The sequence below is a fragment of the Glycine soja genome, chromosome 1, assembly GCF_004193775.1.
Source record: "Glycine soja cultivar W05 chromosome 1, ASM419377v2, whole genome shotgun sequence".
NCBI lineage: Eukaryota > Viridiplantae > Streptophyta > Magnoliopsida > Fabales > Fabaceae > Glycine > Glycine soja.
In genome coordinates, this window is record NC_041002.1 from 11,005,275 (window position 1) to 11,014,342 (window position 9,068).

The 9,068-nt window shown below is 35.1% G+C and overlaps 1 pseudogene; it reads left to right on the forward strand.

Moving 5' to 3' along the window:
* Positions 1–918: 918 nt before the first annotated feature.
* LOC114406553 lies at positions 919–5,356 on the forward strand (annotated as a pseudogene).
* Positions 5,357–9,068: the final 3,712 nt, after the last annotated feature.

Here is a 9,068-nt window from a genome sequence, read left to right on the forward strand (position 1 = left end):
TTCAATTTCATATTATTATTCAGTCGTTGCGTTAAACACTGCCTTAGTGAGAAACTATTGTTGTTGTTTATTTGTGTTTCATTTTTATTATATTGTTGCATCTATGTTTGGGAGGGAGGGAGACTTTGTGTATTGGTGTTTTTTTTGTGGTTGAAGCTAGATAATTCCATTGCATATTATTTGAGTTATATTTTTTTTGAAGTTGTCAATTGCAAACTTTTACATCAGCAATAGCCTATAAATTAAGTTTAGTAAGGATTAGGGCTATCCATATTGGGAATTAGTCAATTAATGTTGTATATTTTGCAACTTTTTTTAAATTGAAAAATTTTAAACTCAGTCATGTGAAGTGTGATGGTATTTTTTAGATTGCTTATGAATTTTCTCTAGTAATATAATTTTTTGTTATTGAATGTAACATCTTAATTAAGTTCTAATTATTCTATCCCAACATGTCACTAAAATAACAATGACATGACTACGCTTTTGCAAACTCAAAATATGTCCATGTACTTTTTTTTATGTGTTTATGTAAAACTGAGTGATCTTTTACTCTTGTACAGGTAGAAAACACATTTACTAGTTAGCAAAAAGCTCCGCATGTGCCAATTGAGTAATTAGCATTGGTAATTTTTACTCCTCCTTTACATAAAACATATTTAATTTTATTTTTTTATTCAATTTTATCATATTCTTTTGTCATTGTTCTTTTTTCTTTTCATTTTATAGTGGAGAAAAGAAAGTATTGTTGAAGCATTAGATTCTTTTGTTTTTATTGCTCTAATCAGGTTTAGGAAAGGCTTTATGGAGTTCCTAGTGGCAGTGCATTTTTTATTGAATTTGTGACATATAAGAAACATATGTTTTCTGCAATGGCGGAGGATTTGATATAATTGCATGTTAATGCATGAATTGATGATGGATGATGAGGATGTTATCAACATGGTTCCAGCCACCAAGGATGAAGGAAGCACAGCTCCCATTCTTTAGAAGGTTCAAGTAGGTGGCTCACCGCTATACAAAGTAGATAGAAAACTTGGTAAATGAGGGTTCAGACAAGTTTACATTGGTCGTAGCATGGGTGTCAGTGCTGGAGTGTTAGAGGTAGCATTGAAGTTTGAACACAAAAGCAATATGGGTAGCAATTATGGACCACCATATGAGTGGAAAGTTTACAATACATTAGGCAATTGCCACAGTGTTCCATGAGTTTATTACAAGGGGAGGCAAGGTGATTACTATGTTATGGTTATGGATATGTAGGGTTAGGTCTGTGGGATGTCTGGAAAAACAACGCAAACATGATGACTGTGGAAATGGTGGCATATATAGCAATTGAGGCTATATCCATATTAGAAAATATGCATTCTAGAGTATATGTGCATGGTGATGTAAAACTTGAGAATGTTTTTCTTGGCACCCTAGGAACTGTTGAGGAGAAAAAGCTTTTTCTAGTTGATCTTTGATTAGAGGTAGCATTGAAGTTTGAACACAAAAGCAATATGAGTAGCAATTATGGACCACCATATGAGGGGAAAGTTTACAATACATTAGGCGGTTTCCACGGTGTTCCACGAGTTCATTACAAGGGGAGGCAAGGTAATTGTCATACCCTAATTTCGTCTGAGAACTATCATTCGTTGATCTTTTGATCCTTGCTAGTCAAATTACGGTGTTGAATGCTAGTTACAGTGCAAAGCAAGGAACCATTCGATGTTTCAATCAGGAAGACAAAAGATACCAAGAAAGGAGGGAAAATGGTTTTTTCCTTGTTTTTCCTAGGCCTCAACTCGCCCAAGCCAGCATTTGGCTCACCTGGGCCACCAAATAACTTCAAGGCTAAGGGGCTAGGTCGCTTGGGTGAGCTCACTGCTTCAGGGTTAAGTTTCAGCTCGCCTGGGCGTGCTCCAACCGCCCCAAGGTGGGCTTTTTCTTATAAATAGGCATCCTAGGGGTGTTTTAAAGAAAGAAAAGGCTTAGAGGTGGAAAGAATTGAGAGAAGAAAGAAAGAAGAAGAAGAAAGAAGAGGAAACGAAGTCGAGGCGCTACCGAATCGCCACTGCGATCATTCCCTACGTCATTTTCTTGTTCCGTGTTCTTCATGCAATAGTCAGTTGGTTTTGTTCTTCAAGAGTTGAATGTGATCTATGTACCCTTAGGGGTCCCCCCTTGTTATTATGTGCACATTCATCTCCTCCATCTATCATCGGTGATCTCATTTTTTTTGTAAAGTTTAAACTCAACTGATCACTAGTGTCGTAAAATTGTCTTTAAAAAGATTGAAAGTTAATAAACAAAACCAAGATAAAACCAACTCATAACTAAACTTCATTTATCAAATATCACTTGAGATCGTTTCAAAGGTCCAATGTGTAGAAGCAAGTTTCATGATGATGATTCAAGTATGAATCAAGTAGTTTTGATGATGACAAAAAGCCCAAAAGAATGATTTCAAGATTGAGTCAACAAGTTCAAGATCAAGATTAATTTCAAGATTCATGAGAAGAAATAAAGAAGATTCAAGAATTCAAGAGAAGTTGATTTCAAGATTCAAGAGAAGATGAATTCAAGATTCAAGAGAAGAAATCAAGAAGACTTCACAAGGGAAGTATTGAAAAGGATTTTTCAAAAACCAAACATAGCACAGTTTTGTTTTTCAAATGAGTTTTCTCAAAATTTTCTAAGTTACCAGAGTATTTACTCTCTGGTAATCGATTACCAGTTTCCTATAATTGATTACCAGTGATAAAGTTTGATTTCAAAAGATTTTAACTGAATTTGCAACGTTCCAAATGATTTTTAAATGGTGTAATCGATTACAATATATTGGTAATCGATTACCAGTGTATCTGAACGTTGAAATTCAAATTCAAGTGTGAAGAGTCACATCTTTTCATAAAAGACATTGTGTAATCGATTACATGATTATGGTAATCAATTACCAGTGACAAGTTTTGAATAAAAAGTCAAGAGATGTAACTCTTGACATGATTTTCTCAAGGTTATAACTCTTCCAATAGTTTTCTTGACCAGACATGAAAAGTCTATAAAAGCAAGACCTTGACTTGCATTCTATATATCTTTTGATAACTTTTGAACTTCTTTGAACAACTTTTGAGAAATCTTGAAACCTTTTCTACTCATCTTTCTTCTTCTTCTTCCTTTGCCAAAAAGCTTTCTAAGTTTTATGTTTTCCAAACCTTGTTCTTCTACAGAAAACAAAAGTGTGCTATATCTTTTCTTTCTATTCTCTCTTTGCCAAAAAGAATTCAACAAGGACTAATCGCCTGAATTCTTTTTGTGTCTCTCTTCTCCCTTTTCCAAAAGAACGAAGGACTAACCACCTGAATTCTTTTATGTCTCCCTTCTCCCTTTTCAAGAGAATTCAAAAGGACACAGTCTGAGAATTCTATTGATTCTTTCCTTTCCCTTAAACAAAAGATTTCAAAGGACTAACCACCTGAGATATCTTTTGTTTCCCCTTACAAAGATTCAAAGGACTAACTGCCTGAGAATTCTTTGTCTTAACACATTGGAGGGTACATCCTTTGTGGTACAAGTAGAGGGTACATCTACTTGGGTTGTTGTAACTGAGAACAAGAGAGGGTACATCTCTTGTGGATCAGTTCAAGTGGAGGGTACATCCACTTGGTTGTTCAAAGAGAACAAGGGAGGGTACATCCTTTGTGGATCTTTGCTTGTAAAGGATTTTACAAGGATGAAAGAAATCTCAATAACCGCAGGTTGCTTGGGGACTGGATGTAGGCACGGGTTGTTGTCGAACCAGTATAAATTCTTGTGTTTGTCTTCTTCTTCCCTACACTCTTTAATTTCCGTTGTGCATTTTAATTATCACTTTTACTTTTGATTAAGTTTCTATTACTGTTCTTTACTTTCTCAACTTAGTAGTAAAAGCATAATTGAATCTAGTAACATTAAGAAGGATAAGTTTTCTTAATTAGTAAAGGTTCATTAATAATTAATTCAACCCCCCCTTCTTAATTATTCTGAGGCCACTTGATCCAACACAACGCCTTGACGATTCTCCCCGCTTTTCAAAATTCAAAACATCGTTTCAAGGTCCGATGCCTTAATCGACTCTTTGTTCGCAATTAAAATAAATCTTTCGAAAACATAAAATCAATTTAACACTTAAACATTCAGACTTAAAGAACTACATAGGTATGAATTCCTCATCGCACCTGAGGATACGTAGGAACAAGGGCACCCTCTTGTCAACCCAAAAAAAATAAAGAAATATAAAAAAGGGAAAATACATAATTTTGAAGTCATGTTTTGCACACTCGATTAAAGGTTGTTGTCCCTTGTGACGGGCATGTGGGGTGCTAATACCTTCCCTATGCGTAAACAACTCCCGAACCCTTATTTTCAAAATTCGCAAACCTTTTTTTGGTTTTTCTAACGTTTTCCCTTGAATAAACATTGGTGGCGACTCCACACATTTTCTCCCTAGGAGACGAACGCTTTGGCCTATTTATTTTTGGCTTTCGTCGCCCCGTTGTAAGGTAGGTTGCGACAGTGATTACTAAGTTATGGTTATGGATATGTTGGGTTAGGTCTGTGGGATGTCTGGAAAAACAACACAAACATGATGACTGTGGAAATGGTGGCGTGTATAGCAATTGAGGCTATTCCATATTAGAAAAGATGCATTCTAGAGCATATGTGCATGGTGTTGTAAAACCTGAGAATGTTTTTCTTGGAACCCTAGCAAATGTTGAGGAGAAAAAGCTTTTTCTAGTTGATCTTGGATTAGAAACCCATTGGCAAGATAGTTCGGCAAGCCTTCATCTTGAGTATGATCAACGCCCATATGTATTTAGGGGAACAACTCGTTATGCTAGCGTGCTTGTTCATATTGGTAGAACAAGTAGAAGGAGAGATGATTTGGAATCTCTTGCTTACACATTAATCTTCCTTCTTCATGGTTGGCTACCTTGGCAAGTATACCAAGGAGAAAATAAAGGATTTCTTGTTTGCTAGAAAAAATGGCCACCTCCTCAAAGGCTTTGTGTTTCCTCAATCCTCCACATTTTCGGCAATTTGTGGAGTATGTTGGGAATTTGAGGTTTGATGAAAAACCAAATTATGAAAAGTATATATCACTTTTTAAGAGAACTGTTAGTTCATCCAAATCCAGACATCAAACCATAAACACTGATGGTGACAAAAGCTTAAGAGAGGACAATTGATTGTAGAAGAAGAAAATGATGAGCAACCGAAGAAGAAGGTCAGAATGGGAATGCTAGCAATTCCATGGATTAGTGTGTACAATGGTCATCGACCTATGAAGGAAAGTTACCATTTCAATGTTACTGATGTCCATTTATCCTAAAAGTCTTGATTTTCCCTAAACTTGTGATTGTTGAGTCTGTGGTGCTGATGCATCAATACTTTGAGATGAGATTTGGCTTAGTGTAGGTGCACTAGATTGCATACGTGCACTTGAATTAGTAATCCTAGTTGGTCTAGCCTGTGCTGATCCAAATGATTCACCATGTGTAGACTCAAATGTTGCATCCTTCTTAGATTTCTATTATATGTAATATAAAACAAACATAAGTATAGATAAACCAATGCATTGAATTTCCATGAAACAAACTAATAATTTTTTAAAATAATAAGTTCACACATAAAAGAAGAAGCAATGGCATTTTTTTTAATAATTGTGTAGACAATTATTTTCAAGTTGGAGAAGTGATGGTTAAAATTTTCTATAATAATGATTATAAAATTTGAATATCCAATGCAGCTAAAGTTTCCCTTATAAATATCATTCGTAAAAGACATTTGAATTTTAGACATGGAAAGAAAACTAATATTTTTTATTTTAATTTTGAATTGTAACTTATTTATCTATATTGTGACTTTCTTTATTAAAGTTGTTACACCATAATTTTCTACTTTTTAAAATTCTTTTACTACTTTATTTAATTTTATTTTCTTAACTTTTTATTTATCTCATAATATTTATATATAAAAACATAATATAATAAGACAAACATAAGTATAAATAAACCAATGCATTAAATTTCCATGAAGTAAACTAAACCAATGCACTGTCAACCTTTTTTATAGCAGATATTATTGCATCATTCTTTCTTTTCAAATTTTGCCACATAGCACACATACAAATCAGCCAATGCATTTAATTTCCATGAAACAAAATTAACCAAAGTAAAATAGTTCAAGATTTACCTTGTTCCCACCATTTGGGATTTCCCTATCAGTAGTTGTTTTACATTTACAGGTCCTTTTTTGTGACCAAATTTTCCATAGTTTGCACACACAACTGAGAATTGATGTCTAGGTAATTTAAACTTGTCCATTGACTCATCATTTAATTTGTTTCTCATTTTCTTTGGTCTTCCAGGTGCTCTCCTTATGTCATGATGGTTGATTGGTGGAAGATCACTCTTCTGGCCACTTGTCTGGATCATTACATGCTCAAATATAGTATGAATAACTGGCCAAATAAGTGTTTTTCCTGCAAAACATAAGTACTATCAGTCTAATATATGCATTGCATTGTAAGAAAACATACTTATACCAAAATATACATACTTGTACCAATCAGCTACATAGTCCTCAGGTTTGTAATTGTTGTGCCACAAGCATGCAACTACATGACAACAAGGGATTCCAATTAACTCCCATTTCTTGTAGCTACATTTTTTATTGTTTATATTAAAAAAAAAACTTCTGAAAGTTTTTTGACACTTCAAATAATGATATCTGGTCATCACCACACAAGGTAAGAGTCCAAGCTTTAGCATCTTTCTCTATATTGGCCAGAATAAGTTGAATTTTTGGATAGGTAGGACCACAATATTTCAACATCATTTCCCTTATCCTAACAATCCTCATCATCAAATATACCTTAATCCCTTCAACCAAGTTAATAATAGGCTTTCCCCTTAACTCTAAGATGCATTTATTAAATGCTTCACACATGTTATTCACCTATAGATCACACTGAGTATTTGGGTCATATGTTGGCTTAGTCCATGATGATGCTTTTAGGTTGTCCAACTCCTTCCAAGAACTTTCATTAGTCTCTTTCAATTTCTGCATAACCTTCATCAATTGTGCAGTAGTTGTGGCTCTAACAGGTTGCCACATTAGTTCCTTTAAGTGCGTCCTTGGGTGCCTCTTTCTGAAGTTGCTATACAGATGCCTAACACATACACGATGTTCAACATCTTCACCTGGATCCTTAATTACATGAACTAGTCCCTTTACAAGAAAAAATCAGACATTAATTACCAACAAATTTACATGAACAAGATACTCTAATACAAATAGATTTTACAAGTTTGATAAATATCACCTTTTGCTGATCAGAAATTAAAGACCATTTATTTCTCTAAATTGCATTCAGATCTGCCAACAACAACCCCAAAAACCATGACCATGTGTCTGTAGATTCTGATTGCACTACTACATATGCAATAGGTAGCATTTGGTTATTGCCAACTTTACCCATAGTTGTCAACAAATGACCACCATAATCACCTTTTAAAAAGCAACCATCTAACCCAGTTAATGATCAACAAGTTGTTGCAAAGGTAGCCTTACATGCCTCAACACACACATACATTCTTTCAAAAATAGGACCCTTATCATGCATCATACACTTGATAATGGCTGTATTGTTTTTGTTCTTATCAAGCAACTCAACAACATAACTTCTTAGGTGGCAGTATTGATTTTTAGTTGCACCTTGAATTTTATACATTACCTTACACTTAGTTTCGTAAGCCTGATGTACAAATAGCTTAGAACCCCATTTCTCCATTGCATATGCAATTAGTCCTTGTCTCGCTATTGTTTGTGTATGTCTTAACAAGGGAATGATTTTTTTACTTATCCATTTAGTTGTAGCCTGCCTGTTAGTAGTAGTCCTATGGCATGTGTGCAAATTTTGAAAGTAACTACCTGCCAATTGTTTCTACACTTTGGCTAACTAACCCTTAAACAAAATGGACAGCCTGGCACACCTAACAACAAATCTAGTCAAATCATTATACTCGACAACTACATTTTTCTTGTTGACCATTGAGAAGGTTTTCATAGCTTCTTTAACTTTGAATTTGCTATTGAATATCATCCCCGATCAAATCGAACATCTGCATCATCCTCAGGCATTTTAAATCTTGGAAATTTCTCCTTTTTTACCCCTTCATCCTCACTTCCTGGTCGGGTGTCTAGCTTATCGTCCTCATCCCCAAATTCAGCTGCAGCTACATCAAACTCCCAATTATTAGGAGAAATTTCCTCATCAAGCTATGAGGGTGGTGGTGGATGTTGACTTTGTTCGAACAATAGTGGATCCAACACATTGGTCTAATCCAAATCCTTATCAAAGTCACTGTCATCTAAGGATGTCCAGTCACTCTCATGTTCATTTCATCATCATAGTTTTCATCTACAAAATCTTCATCATCAACGACATCATTCTGACCATGGACCTCACCCTAAACCTCACTATGCACCTCACCCTTACCTTGCACCTCACCGTCACCCTAAACCTCACCTTCACACTGGACCTTACCTTACACCACACCATCACCCTTAACCTCATCCTCACGCTATCCCTCACCATCAGCATCACCATGCCTCTGACCTTTACCTTCATAGTCACTTTTAGCTTCATTAATCTGAACAAAATTAGCATCTTCTCTTAAGACAAAATCCTTTCCTCTTCCTTTGACCAGCCCTTCATCTATAACTGAACATCAATTAGATGCTCCACATAGATTTCAACAAGTTCATACCCATTGTTATTAACAACCAGCTGCAACACATCATTATCACTATTAGTGACTTCAATTCGCGATTGAGTGCGTATCTTGGATGTCGATACCATATGCATTTGTACATCTTGTATCCCATCTTCTCTAGCAGATTCTTCATGTCAATATAAGATAGCTCAATTCCATGAACCCTAACCTTCTCCTCATTCCATTTTCTAACCCCTAAAGTAAAACCACATTACACACAGTACCAGTGGCAATAACATCATTTATATATCAGTTTCAATAGTG